The sequence below is a fragment of the Poecile atricapillus genome, chromosome 11, assembly GCF_030490865.1.
Source record: "Poecile atricapillus isolate bPoeAtr1 chromosome 11, bPoeAtr1.hap1, whole genome shotgun sequence".
In the NCBI taxonomy this organism is placed as follows: domain Eukaryota; kingdom Metazoa; phylum Chordata; class Aves; order Passeriformes; family Paridae; genus Poecile; species Poecile atricapillus.
This window is the reverse complement of record NC_081259.1, coordinates 20086668-20099519: the sequence shown is the minus strand read 5'-3', so window position 1 is coordinate 20099519 and position 12852 is coordinate 20086668.

Sequence of the window (12852 nt, the reverse complement as noted above, 5' to 3'; positions counted from 1 at the left end):
AGGTCCCGGCTTCAGCTGCAATTCCAGCTCCAGATCCAGTCCCATCCCTGCTCCAGGTGCAACTCCAGCCCCAGCCCCATCTGCAGTGCCAATTCCAGCCCCAGCCCCATCTCCAATTCCAGCCCCAGCCCCATCTCCAGTCCTAACTCCAGCCCCAGCCCCATCTCCAGGTGCAGCTCCAGCCCCGTCTCCAGTCCCAACCCCAGCTCCAGCCCCAGACCCTGCTTCCAGGCCCAATCCCAGCCTCAGCTCCAGCTCCAGGCCGTGCTGGTGACAACACTACACCCTGCACTTTGACTAAAATTCAGCAAAATGTGGTCTGTGGGCTTGCCTGGCCATGACACAATTGCTATGTGGTTATCTCAGCTGCAGAAATAGCTTATTGGGAAAAAAGAAAATGGAGACTTCAAGGATTCTGGGTTTTGGGGAAAAGAGGTTTTCTGCTCAAATGGAGTCGATGAACATCTCAAATAGATTATCCCCTCCAGGGTCATTGAATCATGGAATATCCTGGGTTTAAGGTACCCAGAAGGACCATTGAGTCCCTACACAGACACCCCAACAATCCCACCCTGTGCCTGAGAGCATTGTACCAACACTCCCTGAGCTCTGGCAGCCTTGGGACCGTGACCATTCCCCGGGGAGCCTGGGCAGTGCCAGCCCCCTCTGAGGGAAGATCCCTTTCCTCACATCGAACCTAGCCCTCCCCTGACACAGCTCCAGCTGTTCCCTGGCACAGGTCACCACAGCGATGAGCATTCTAAGAACATTCTGTAGCTGAAAGCTTTCCAAGCTTGACTTCCTTCGAAAAAGAGCAAATGTACAGGATTTATCACGTAAAATTGCTAGAACCAGCTAAAAATGGCCTGTGTTTCTAATATTATTTTGTCCTCCTCCTTGCATGAATAGATATATTTATGAATTTAATTCCCCTAAAAATGTTTTGCCTCCCAGGCACATGAAGACTGATGTTTTTTTGGGTTTTTTTTCCCCTTTTCAGGATCATTCCCTGGAACATTTATTGGAGTCAGAGTCAGCATCATCACTGTGGTTGCTCTGAGGGCAGGGGAACAAGTTCATGGGAAGCTGTGACAAACACCTTACTCAGTGTTCACACAGCAACATAATTCCTGACACATCTATGGAAGAAGGTGGGAAACAGTTGTTTTCTTCCTGGATCTGCTTGTTTTCTCAAGGCACCTCCTTGTGCCTTTCCTTTTTAGGGTGTATTTGCCTCCAGACTTGACTTACCACTCAAATTATCTGTGTGGGATTCACTGTGAAATCCTGCAGCTCTACCAGCACAGTGCAGCCTGATGCCTGCGTTCCCTAAATCTGAAAACATTGGAGGCATGGACTGGGAGCTTCACTGGGAGCTCAGGGCTCTTGCTGTGATACAGGTCCTTTGGGTTCTCACATCAATGCTCGCCAGCCTTTGGGCAAAAAGTGACTTTTTGTTGGGGTAGGGAAATTGGTTCCTTCAGCTCTTCTGCTCCTCCCTGCCATGACTGTCAGCACTTTGCCTTCATTTTCTTTCCCACTTCCTTTCTGAATCAGATTCCCTTCACACTTCCATGTTTTCTCTGCCAGAATTTGCTGCCTGTGCCTGCTGGGCCTGCTCTTCTTCAGGACCACGAGGTCTTCACCAGCCACTACAAATCCTCCAAGATGTCCTTCAAAAGGTGTTCTGAAGACCTTGCCGTGGTCCATTTCTCTTTGTTTGCCATTGGCACTGCCCGACAAGCCCTTTTGACTGCCACCCAAAGAGAAAACACCCTTAGGACTTGGTCCTGATTAATTTCTCTTTCACCTACATGTGTGGGTGTCCGGCTTTCACTGGCAAGGTGGCTGCTCATGTTCCTCCAGACACATGAGAGCAGTGCCTGGGGATTATGTCACAGCCATGGTGTGACCTCGCACGACAATCCTTCCTACCAGAGCCATTGAACTTCACATTAACTCAACCAAATGTGTGCCTGTTCAGTCTGTGATCAGGAACATTGTGGCCTCGCTGGGTGAGGGGGTGGATGCTTTGTTGACTTGAAAATAACGCAGTTCACTTGCAGCAGTCAAACTTGGTGTGTATTTTCTGTGTACAAATGATGAAACACCTCAGAACTAACTCAGTGAGGAGGAGGATGGGGCATGACCTCAGAGAGATGCATCCTCATGTCTTGGGGGAGAGCAGCATTGCAGGTCACACACCCACTGGTCCCCATGGAGGGGGAGGACAATGCCTGGAATCCCGGGCTCCCTGCAGTGATCCTTCAGCAGTGCCACAGCTGGGGCAGCCTCGGGGTGACAGTGTCCTGGGAACCCTGTGTGGAATGGCTGCTGTAAGTTCAGATGTCAGGGTGAGCTTCTGCCTGGTTCAAAATACAACCAAAGGGCTGAACTCTCTGTAGCCAGGGCTAAATCTCTCTGTAGCCAGGGCTAAATCTCTCTGTAGCCTGGGCTAAATCTCTCTGTCTGCATGAACTCTCCATCTCCATGCACAGATCAAGCAGGACTCACATTGGAGGCAGATGCCCCTATTCTCCTTCCCTTGGTTACCTTATAAAGGATTTTTGTGTTTGCCTAGGAGGTGTTCTACCCTCTACAGGATGGCTCTGGGGCTTCTTCCACATTCTAACACCACAATCCTATTTCTGACCAACTAGATCAAAGTGTTTTCTCCCAAACTGACACAGAAAATTCTAAGATGCCTGTTCAAGATCTACCATCACTTTTGACAGAGTTGGGAAAATAAGTCAATTACAGTACAATTTGTACAGTACAAACTTTGATAACTGTACCTCAGCTGAAAAGCCACCATCCTGTGACAATCTTATCTCCGCTCTGAACCAAAGAGCCCTTGAGTGGCAGGGCTGTGTAAGGTAGTGATCTACCACCCAACCTAAATTAGGATCAAGTATAGTAATCCTATGGAAGAGCTCCAAGGGGAACAATTAGATTCTGAAATAAAAATCAGATAATCCAGTGGGAGAAGAAGGCCCTGAGAGCCTTTGTGGCTGCTGATTGCAAATTTTTGCCTTATTGTTCTGTGTGAAGACTTTCATCCACCCCCTCATGAACGTGCCACTGCTCCTTCCTTTACTCTTCTGCAAATGCCATGACTCTGTCAGTTGGGTATTTACTAAACATGGAGTTATTTGCATACTCAGATTTGTGATTTCCACACAAGCTATCCTCAGCCCTGACTTCCTTGCCTGCCCCTCCTCTCAGCTCTGCCTGCTGATAGGGCATGACACCTCATATCGTCCCATCAATTAATATTTAACATAACTGTCCCAGGGAGACACCACTCAGGAAATCATTTGGCATGTCCTTGTGAAACAAACATTTAAGGACCCACTGCCAGATTTTTAAGAGCATGACAGTGCATGTGTTCCCCCTTCCTGAGAGGGGTGACTGGACAAGCACCCTGTCCCCAAGCCTGAGGTGGGACAGGAGTGCAGTGGCTGCCAGCTCCTCTGCACTGTGTGTTCCCCCAGAAATACAGAGCTACAATCAAATTTCTGCAAATGAGCTTTGTCTGAATAGCACTGGTGGATCTGGGATGGGTGGCAGTAGCTGACACTGGGGCCTTGTGTCTGCCCAAGTTTCTGTGTGTGCTTTCCTGGTAAATCCTGTAGCTGTGTGAGTCATGCTGGAGACTGGTAGGCCATTCCAGGACAGGGGGTAGACTGCAAGAATCACACAGGAGTTTGGTGAAGTTCAAAGTCAGGGTCATAACCCATCGAATCTCTGCTTTGTGACTAACTCCTGCTCTGTGTGCCCACAAACAGACCTTCTCTCTTCTCCCAGGTACTTGCCATTTTAAAACTGCTTTACAATCAGCAAGATCTTCTTGGTAATTGATTTTAAAGCCTCCCATACTGCTTTGTTCCTTGCTCTGACATTGTCAGCCCAAGAACAGACAAATCCCACGCTCCCATATCCATGCACTAGCACTGTTCTCTTAGTGGTGTTGCTGTGCCCCCACCTGCCTGCTCTGATCCCCTTCTCTTTAAAGTACAATTTTAGTGATGTTACAGACACTTTTCATTCAAGAGACTGCCAGAATTCCCCCAGAAACTTCATCTCCAGCCTCCATGAGAGCCAAGCACTGTCACAGTTCCTCAGGTTCACAGGCTGCTTGTTGTGGAATATTACCAGAAGCATTTGGACGACACCCTCAGATGCATGGGGGGATTCTTGGGTTGCCCTGTGCATGGCAAGGAGTTGGACTGGATCCCTTCTAACTCAGTTTCAATGATCTACTTGGTTCAAATCAGCAGAGTAAGGCACTTGGCTCAAGCTTTGCTCCTAAAGGCCTCAGTTCCATAAGCATCAGGGCTGGTGTAAAGCCTGTGTTTGCTCTTCCCTAGAGGAATATTTTCAAAGTTATCTTAACCAGCTGACCCACTTCCCCCGTGAATTTACACACTTTAATAGTGATCAGAAACATCACTGTAGCAGGAGATCTAGAAAAGGAATGAAAGAGTGGGATGCAGGTGATGGAGAGAAGGGATATGTAAATCAGTCCAAAATCCATGGAAGTGGGAGGTAAGGAAGGTGTACCTAGGAGCACTCTCTGGACATGAGCGTGTCTCTAGCCCCAGAACTTGCACTGAGCAGGCTGGGTTTGCCCCTGTTTACCCAAAGGCTCTGCTTTGAGCAGCAGTGGGGTTTCTGTGGGCAAGTCAGGGCACCTCAAGGCACATCTCTCTAAGTACAAAACAAAGACTGTCAAATGCTTTCTTGACACCAGCTGGCATTTCCAAGGAGTGCCAGCCCTTGAGATCTGTTACTGGGCACGACTTGAGCCCCACAAAGATTGCTGGGCTGACATGGAGCTGGTTCACCCCAGACAAATCCTCTGCTCTTTCTGGGATGGCTTTGTGGAACAGCTTCTGCAAGGGAAGGTGTCCATCTCTGCTCCTTTGTCTCAGGGAGGAGATGTCTCCTCTCCTTGCATCTGCCTTTCATCACAGGCTCTGGAGATGCTGTTCCTCACTATTCCTAGCAGTGCTCCACCATTTGGCTTTTCTTCTGGGACTGTCCCAAAATGCTGTTTGCATCATGCATCGTTCATGCAGGGCTATGCTCAGAGGAAGAGACATGGAATTAAATGGAAGTAGCTACAAAAATACTATTTTCCACAGTCCACTGCACAAAGCATTTGATGTGGTGGCTGAGGGATGTTTTTACCCAAACAGCTCTGCCCAACTCCCCCCCTTCTCATCCTGATGTTGGTTTTGATCAGTTCCTCTCCATCCTTGGAGCTGCAAGGTCTGACACTCATGCCTTAATCTTTGCCCAGAAAGGAAAAGCCCATAGTTCTGATTATTTCCACTGACAAAAACATGAGAAAACCTTTGGGTTTTTTGCAGTGCTCACCCCAAAGCACCTTCTGAGAGTGTCACCAGCATTGTCTTTCACTTTCTATCTCAAGAACCTTCCGTGCTTGGGCAGCTTTGCTCTGATCCCATAGACAAACACACTGCTGGGAGATCACCTTTCTGTTCACCACAACATATTTTCTTTAGAAACCCAGGGTGTACTTACTGGCTTGGGATTTGTGTGTCTGTTTGTAAGAATACAAACAGATTAAAAGTAAGTTCTTATCTTCCAGTTTTGTTTCATATAATGCTTTTTTTTTAAAGGGCAAGCATGAAGAGAAGGAAACACCAAAAAGTGCTTAAACCCCGTAGAAAGGTTTAAACCTTCTGGAAAACATTATCTGAATTCAGTCTCATATATTTGATCCCTAAAATATACATTTTTCAGTCTAGCTAGAAACTTATAGCTAGAAGTAAAATATCTGTTCATCCTCATTTATTGAGTGATAAATGACTACTGATGGTGGCCTGAGTTCAGCCAGAATTACCCCTCTCTCATGCACTGTCCCCTAAATTGCAAGAAACAGGGAAAGTTTGTGTTGGAGGCAATTCTGGAGGTCTCCAAGGATGAGAAGACACCCCCTTGCCACTGCTCCATACCCACCCACTCTGGTGCTCTCATTGGAAATGTTTTCCCTTGCATCCCACTGGAATTCCTCCCATTTCCCAACAAAGTAGCTCCCCAGACACAGACCCTCTTCATCACAAATGAAAAATAATAATTTTAAACTGTCAAATGATAAGAGAGGATTTTTAACCTTGATTAAATGCTACCATAGTTTTTAAGGTTCCACCACCACATTTTTTTTTTACATATATTGGATATAAGCTTTCTATGTCAGTTTAATAAAGCCAAATCCATCACAGGAACTCAGCACATTGTCCCAAGAGATACCTGGATTTTCTGGATCCGTGGCAAGGACAAATTTTTCAGGATGGTCTTTTTTTGTTTTTTGGGGGGGTTTGTTGTTTTTGTTTGTTTGTTTTTGTGGGGGTTTGTTGTTGTTGTTATTGTTTTTTTAGAGTTGGTTGATTGGTTGGTTTTTTGTTCTTGAAAAGGAACCAAGTCAGCAGGCACAGTGGTCCCTTGGATTTCTAGGTAAACCTTTCCTTGGTAAATATTAAGGAAGTAGGCCCATGTCAAAATGCCCTGTTGAAATCCAGTTACTGCATTTCAGGAGGACACTGGCACAGCCAGGCTGATCCACATGAGAAAAATTTCTCTCCAGTTCCCAAAAATTTCCCCCAAAAGATGGGGGCAACTACTTACAAATGCCAAATTCCATGGAAAAGCAATATTTCCTTGCTGATTCCCAGCCCACATCAAAGTGCTACACCACAGGGGCAACCTCAAATGGGGTATTTAATTAATCAGATTTTACCTTGTTTGGTCCTCATCAGCATGTTAATGTGCTTGGGGCACAAAGGCAAGGCTGGAACAGGATCACAGAATTATAGAATCATTTAGGCTGGAAAAGGCTTCTGAGATGATCCAGTCTAACTGTTCCCCAACACTAAACCATATCCCCAAGTGCCACATCCACACCATTCTTGAACATTTCCAGGGATGGTGACTCCACTACTGCCCTGGGCATCCTGTTCCTGTGCTTGACCATCCTCCAAATGAAGACATTTTCCCTAATATCCAGTCCAAGCCTGCCCTGGTGTGGCTTGAGGCCATTTCCTCTCCTCCTATCCCTGTTCCCTGGGAGCAGAGCCTGATCCCCACCTGGCTGTCCCCTCCTGGCAGGGAGATGTGCAGAGCCAGAAGGTGCTCCTGAGCCTCCTTTGCTCCAGGCTGAGCCCCCCCAGCTCCCTCAGCTGTGGACAGAGAGTAGTTGACAGCCTTTCCCAGACATTTGCAAGGATCAGGCTCTTCTGCCAAAACCTTGCTCATGATTCTTAAGGGCGACAGATCCATGGGAAAATCCAGCACATTCCAACTGGGGCTGGGCAGGTCTTGCTGTCTTTGCCACCAGAGAGAGAAGAGAGAAGAGAGAAGAGAGAAGAGAGAAGAGAGAAGAGAGAAGAGAGAAGAGAGAAGAGAGAAGAGAGAAGAGAGAAGAGAGAAGAGAGAAGAGAGAAGAAAGAGAGAAGAGAGAAGAGAGAAGAGAGAAGAAAGAGAGAAGAGAGAAGAAAGAGAGAAGAAAGAGAGAAGAAAGAGAGAAGAGAGAGAGAAGAGCCCTTGCAGCTGTCCCATATTGTCACCCAGAGAGCCCTGAGCACCCAACGCAGCCCTGAGCACGATGCTGAAGACAGCAAGAGGACAGCAGGCTGAGGGAAGTGATGGAAATGCATCCGTGATGGGCCCAGCCTGCCGTGATGGGCAGGAACTGCTGCTTCTGGCAGCAATTAACCCACTGCCCCACTGCCTTTGACTCACTGGCACAGGCTGCCACTCTCCCTCTGCCTGCTGGAACTCCTGTCCTGGGTAAGCAGCACGGAGACTTGGAACCCAGGAGACGTTCAGGAGCTCAGACTCACTCCTGGCACCCAGAGGATCATGAAAGGAATGTGTCAGCCACATTTAAGCCCAGCAGGTGAAGCCAAATGGACAAAGGGCAGGGGTGATGCCCAATCGATGAAGCCCCCAGCAGGTGAATCCCACCTGAAGAAGCCCAGTGGATGAAGGCCAGGAGATGAGGCATGCTCTGCCATGCCTGGGGAGCATGGGAAATAGGAGGCATGACAGAGCTCTGGGTTCCCATGGCAGGACACTCTAAGGACTCCAACCCATCTGCATCCCAGGAGAAAAGCTGGGATTTCTCCTGATCTGAGCACCCCAGACCAACAGAGCAGGACATTTGGACATATTTGGAGATCCTTCCAGATTTTTCTCAGGAGCTGATGTTCCCCTGTCCCAGGGATTGCTGCAGCTGGCTCTTCTCGCTCCCCTGCCTGCGCTGGGCTGAGACCTGCAGGTGCAACAGCGGCCTCTTCCCCCTGCAGGCATGGCAGCTGGTGCCGTGCTGGTGTCCCAGTGCCACCTGCATTGTGTCCCAGTGTCATCTGCCGTGTGTCCCAGTGCCACCTGCCGTGTGTCCCAGTGCCACTTGCAGTGTGTCCCAGTGCCACCTGCCGTGTGTCCCAGTGCCACCTGCAGTGTGTCCCAGTGCCACCTGCAGTGTGTCCCAGCACATCGAGGGGTGACCGTGCTGCCCCTGCCCGTCTCAGGCTCACTCGCCAAGGGGGATGCACAGGTTGCCCGGTGCCCCGCGGGGGTGGCTCCCATGGCCCGTGTGACAGAACCGAGTGTGTCACGGCTGTGTCACGGCTGTGTCATGGCTGTGTCATGGCTGTGTCATCACAGAAGGCATCGCACTTCTTTTTGAGTTCAGTGAGTAATACCAGGAGACATGCATGGGAGAGGCCGCCAGAAGAGGGACAGCTCCAGCCTCAGGGGATTCCCAGGCTCAGCTGGAACAAGCCAGGACCGGCTGGAGTGGTGATAGTCCCACTTCAGCCCACTTTGACTATAAAGCAACGCCCCCCATCCCGTCCCCTTCCTGCTGAAATTCAGTGTATTTTTCATAACAACGCTGTAGCTGGCCAGAAAAAATTAAAATATTACCCTCTATTAACTTAATATAGAGCTGCTTTGCCGAAAGTATCTCCGCTCTCCCCAAGCCAAGGAGGAGAAGGTGCATGACAGACGCGTGCACGGTTCCCCAGTGCCCCGAGCTGCTGGAGAGATGTTACAGCCTCCCGTGCTCAGGTCTCGGGTGCCACCTCCTGGCTCTCCTGCTAAACTCTACACGTGTTAACAGCACAGACAGCAGCGCATTTCTCATCACACTATCCCAAATAACATCGCCGTTAAAGCCTGACTGGCTCAGAGCAGCTTTTGTTCCCGGGAACTCAGCCGCGACCAAGTATTTTTTGAATCGCGATGGAGTTACCTCCTTAATAACCCTCAGGATCCCATGGCAGCAACACCTTGAGTCCCAGGTGAGACTCTCTGGGATGTCATGCATCACCTTTTGGGTGTGACCTGTCCCCCCTCACCTTTCCCTAACAGTTCTTTTTTGGGGTGTATTTTGTTACATGATCCCTGTGGCATCCGTTGTTTGTCACCTGTGTCTTTCCACAGAGGATTGGGATGCCCATTCCAACTCTCTACAGACTTGTTGCTGGGTTGGGGAATAATTGGACAAGTAGATTTTGGCAGGGGAGAGCAGAGGTATTTTTGGAGCTGTGGGAGTGTGGTGATATCCAAGCAAAACTCCTGAGAGGGGTCACTGTGCAATAAAGAATCGTGAGGCAGCCAGAACGTTGTCTCCTCCCTGCTTGGTGTTCATCATTCCCTACCTCCTCCTGCCCTCCTGGTGATATTTCAGGCCTGGCTGAGCTTGATTGTATCAATCTGCCTCTTCCAGAGGTGCTAACAAGATCATCCATCCTTTTACATCTTGGCCAGTCATTTTATCTGGCCACGTGCCATGGGCTGGGGCCCCACAGACGTGTGAGGTGAGGACCACAGGACCACAGGAGACCTGCTCCTCACCCTCATGGGGCTGGACAACACGTGAATCCCAGCACCACTGCATGAGATGCAGCCTCTTGGCACAGCTCAGATCCTGTGCTCAGTTTTGAACACATGACATTGAGGGGCTTGAGCATGCCCAGGGAAGGGGACAGAGCTGGGGAAGGGGCTGGAGCACCAGGAGGAGCTGAGGGAGCTGGCATGAAGAAAAGGAGGCTCGGGGGGACCTTCTGGTTCTCCACAACTCCCTGAAAGGAAAGGGCAGCCAGGTGGGGAAGCTGGGCTCTGCTTCCAGGGAACAAGGGACAGGATGAGAGGAAACGGGCCCAAGTTGTTCCAGGGGAGGTTCAGGTTGAGTGTTGGTGACTGGGCATTGTAAAGGGCTGCCCAGGGCAGGAGTGGAGTCACCATCCCTGCAACTGTTCAAAGATGTGGTGCTTGGGAATGGTTGTTTAGTGTTGGACCTGGCAGCACTGGGGAATGGATGCACTCCATGGAATTAGAGGACCTTTCCAGCTTTAAAAATTCAGCGATTCTACGATTCCTGGAAATCAGCAGGGAGCAGCAGCCGCTAAACCCTGCTGCAGGATGGAGCTGGGGCAGCACATGAGACATTTCCTCACAGCTGTGGCCATTGTTCTCTGCCTGGTGGACAAGCAAGCAGGTCAGCAATGATGTTCAAAATGATCTCTAGCCATGACAGGCTTCGGCCTGAGAGTGGACAGGAAAGGAGATGGTGGCAGCAGTGCTGGCACAGACCAGTAGATGGGAATTGCTGGGGTTTGATCCTTTACAATTGTTCTTCATGGAATCTCCTGGAGAAATGGGTGAAAGGCACTGATTGTCACCTGCATGAGCTGCATGGGGACCCTTAACCATCAGCAAAGGTGTGTGGGATGTGGGAGCACCAGCCCTGTGGGATGCCACTGGCCCCAAGACAGACGCTCCTGTGACCAGCACATCACTGGATGAATGCTGGTGTGAGACCATCTGAACCCCTTCCTACCTGTTTGGTTGCACAGGGGCAGAGTTTTGGATCTGGCCCCCCTGGCTGGCTGGGAGTGTGTCTAATCACCTCCAGTGGGAGCAGCTTATCCAGCACAGCCATGCCGAGAGGCCCTTTAGCATCACAACAGCTGGGTTTTCTATTCCCAAAGTGCTCCTTGCCTCAGTGCCCAGACCACACACTGTGGCAGTGCACAGCTTGTTCAGGAGAAAAGAGTCAAAAAGCTCCGAGATTTATCTTTTGTCCCACCTTCAAAACAAGGAAAAGAGGAGGAGTTTCCCGTAAAGTGGAAAACAAAAGCGTGACAAAAGCAGCCTTTTTGCCCCCAGTATTTTTCCACCCTCAATGTCATCTTTTCTATTTGTCCTTTGGCCATTGGCCAACATGCCCAGACAGCCCAGAACCAAAGGTGCCATGGACCTGCACCCTTTCTCTGGTGATGCCAACAGCTCCTGCCCCACCCAGAGCTTCTCTGCACCTAGAGCTTCACCCTGGCTGGTGATGGGGATATTCTGGGGACATTCCGTGTCCCCAGATCACCTCCCAGAGCGTCCCTTTGAGGAGGACCCCATGGGGAGCAGCCGGGGAGTGCACACGTGGCCGAGCCGGGGAGGGGACGCCCGGGGACCCTCGGAGCAGACGTGACCTACTTAAGCTCCGAGGCGAGCGGGCCCCAGTGTAAAAGCTTAGTAGAGCCGGGCGTAAATTATTCATGGCCTGGCCATGTTAATGCATGTGCTAAAGGATTAAAAAAAATAAAAACCAACCAAAAAAAAAGAGCAGGAAAAAGTCTCTGCTCTATAATTTAAAGCCTTGCACGCTCCCGTCACCATGGCCCGCTGCTCTCCGGAGTGTTTCCGCTCAGGTGAGCAGAGCTGCGAGATGCGGACAGAGCCGGCAGGGAAGAGCCAGGGCGCTGGAGCTGGGATTGGAGCGGGGTTCGGGATGCAGGGAAGAGCCAGGGCGGCGGGCGGGGGGATCCCACGGGAAGGGGCTGGCAGCCCCCCTGTGCTGCGGGCAGCCTGCAGCCCCACAGCGAGTCACTTCCCGGAGCAGCAGTGCTCGCTCTGGTCCATTCCCAGGCACTTGGGACTATTTTTAGACCTGCCTTTTTGTTTTACCAATTTTTTTTTACTTGCTTTCGCTCAGCTCTGCCCTGGAAGCCCTGCGGAGAGGGAAAACACTGATCCCCGGGGCGGGACGCTGCGTGGGAGGGCTCCGGAGTGCCCCGGGCAGGGGTCAGCGAGCCGGGCCATGGGGACTCCTGGGGCACAGCAGGGAGAGCCCCCGGCCCCAGCACGGAGATTCCCAGCGGGACAGCAGCCCCTGGGCCGGGACTGCCGTTCCCAGCGCTGCTGGAGCGGATAAGGGCACGGAAAGGCTCGGGCAGCAGCAGCAAGGCAGGCACAAGGAGCAGCTCCAGCCATGGAGAGCGTTTCCCTTCTATGGAGATCTCCTGCACTGCTGGCACGGAGGAGACGCTGGCCTGGAACGGGGGACAAAAACACCCAAAAAGAGCTCAGGGCTCCCCCCGCAGAGGCCTCCAGCCTCCACCAACCCTCCCAGCACGGCCCAGACCGGCAAGGACTTGGCCTTCTCCCAGCAGGGTAGAGAAGAGCCCAGCTCCTGGTCCTCAGCTGCATTCCAAACCAGCCTGCATCCTTCCAGCCCGGGAACAGGAGCAGGCTGGGGCTGAAGCATCCCACACCATTCCCACAAGAAAACACCCAAGATCACAGAAAAAGTCACAGCAGCCGCTGGGGTGGTTTTTTTTGTTGCATTTCATATATTATCCAGTTTCACATTCTCATAGGATCAGCAATTATAGAGCAACTTATTCTCAAATCTTTTAATACAAGCGAGACAGCCATGGTCAGATAATACTTAAAGCACTTCAATACCAAGCAATAAGATGCTAAAACAAAAATTGCACAATTTCTTGTTTACTATGCCTGACTGAATCATTGGTACAGAAGACA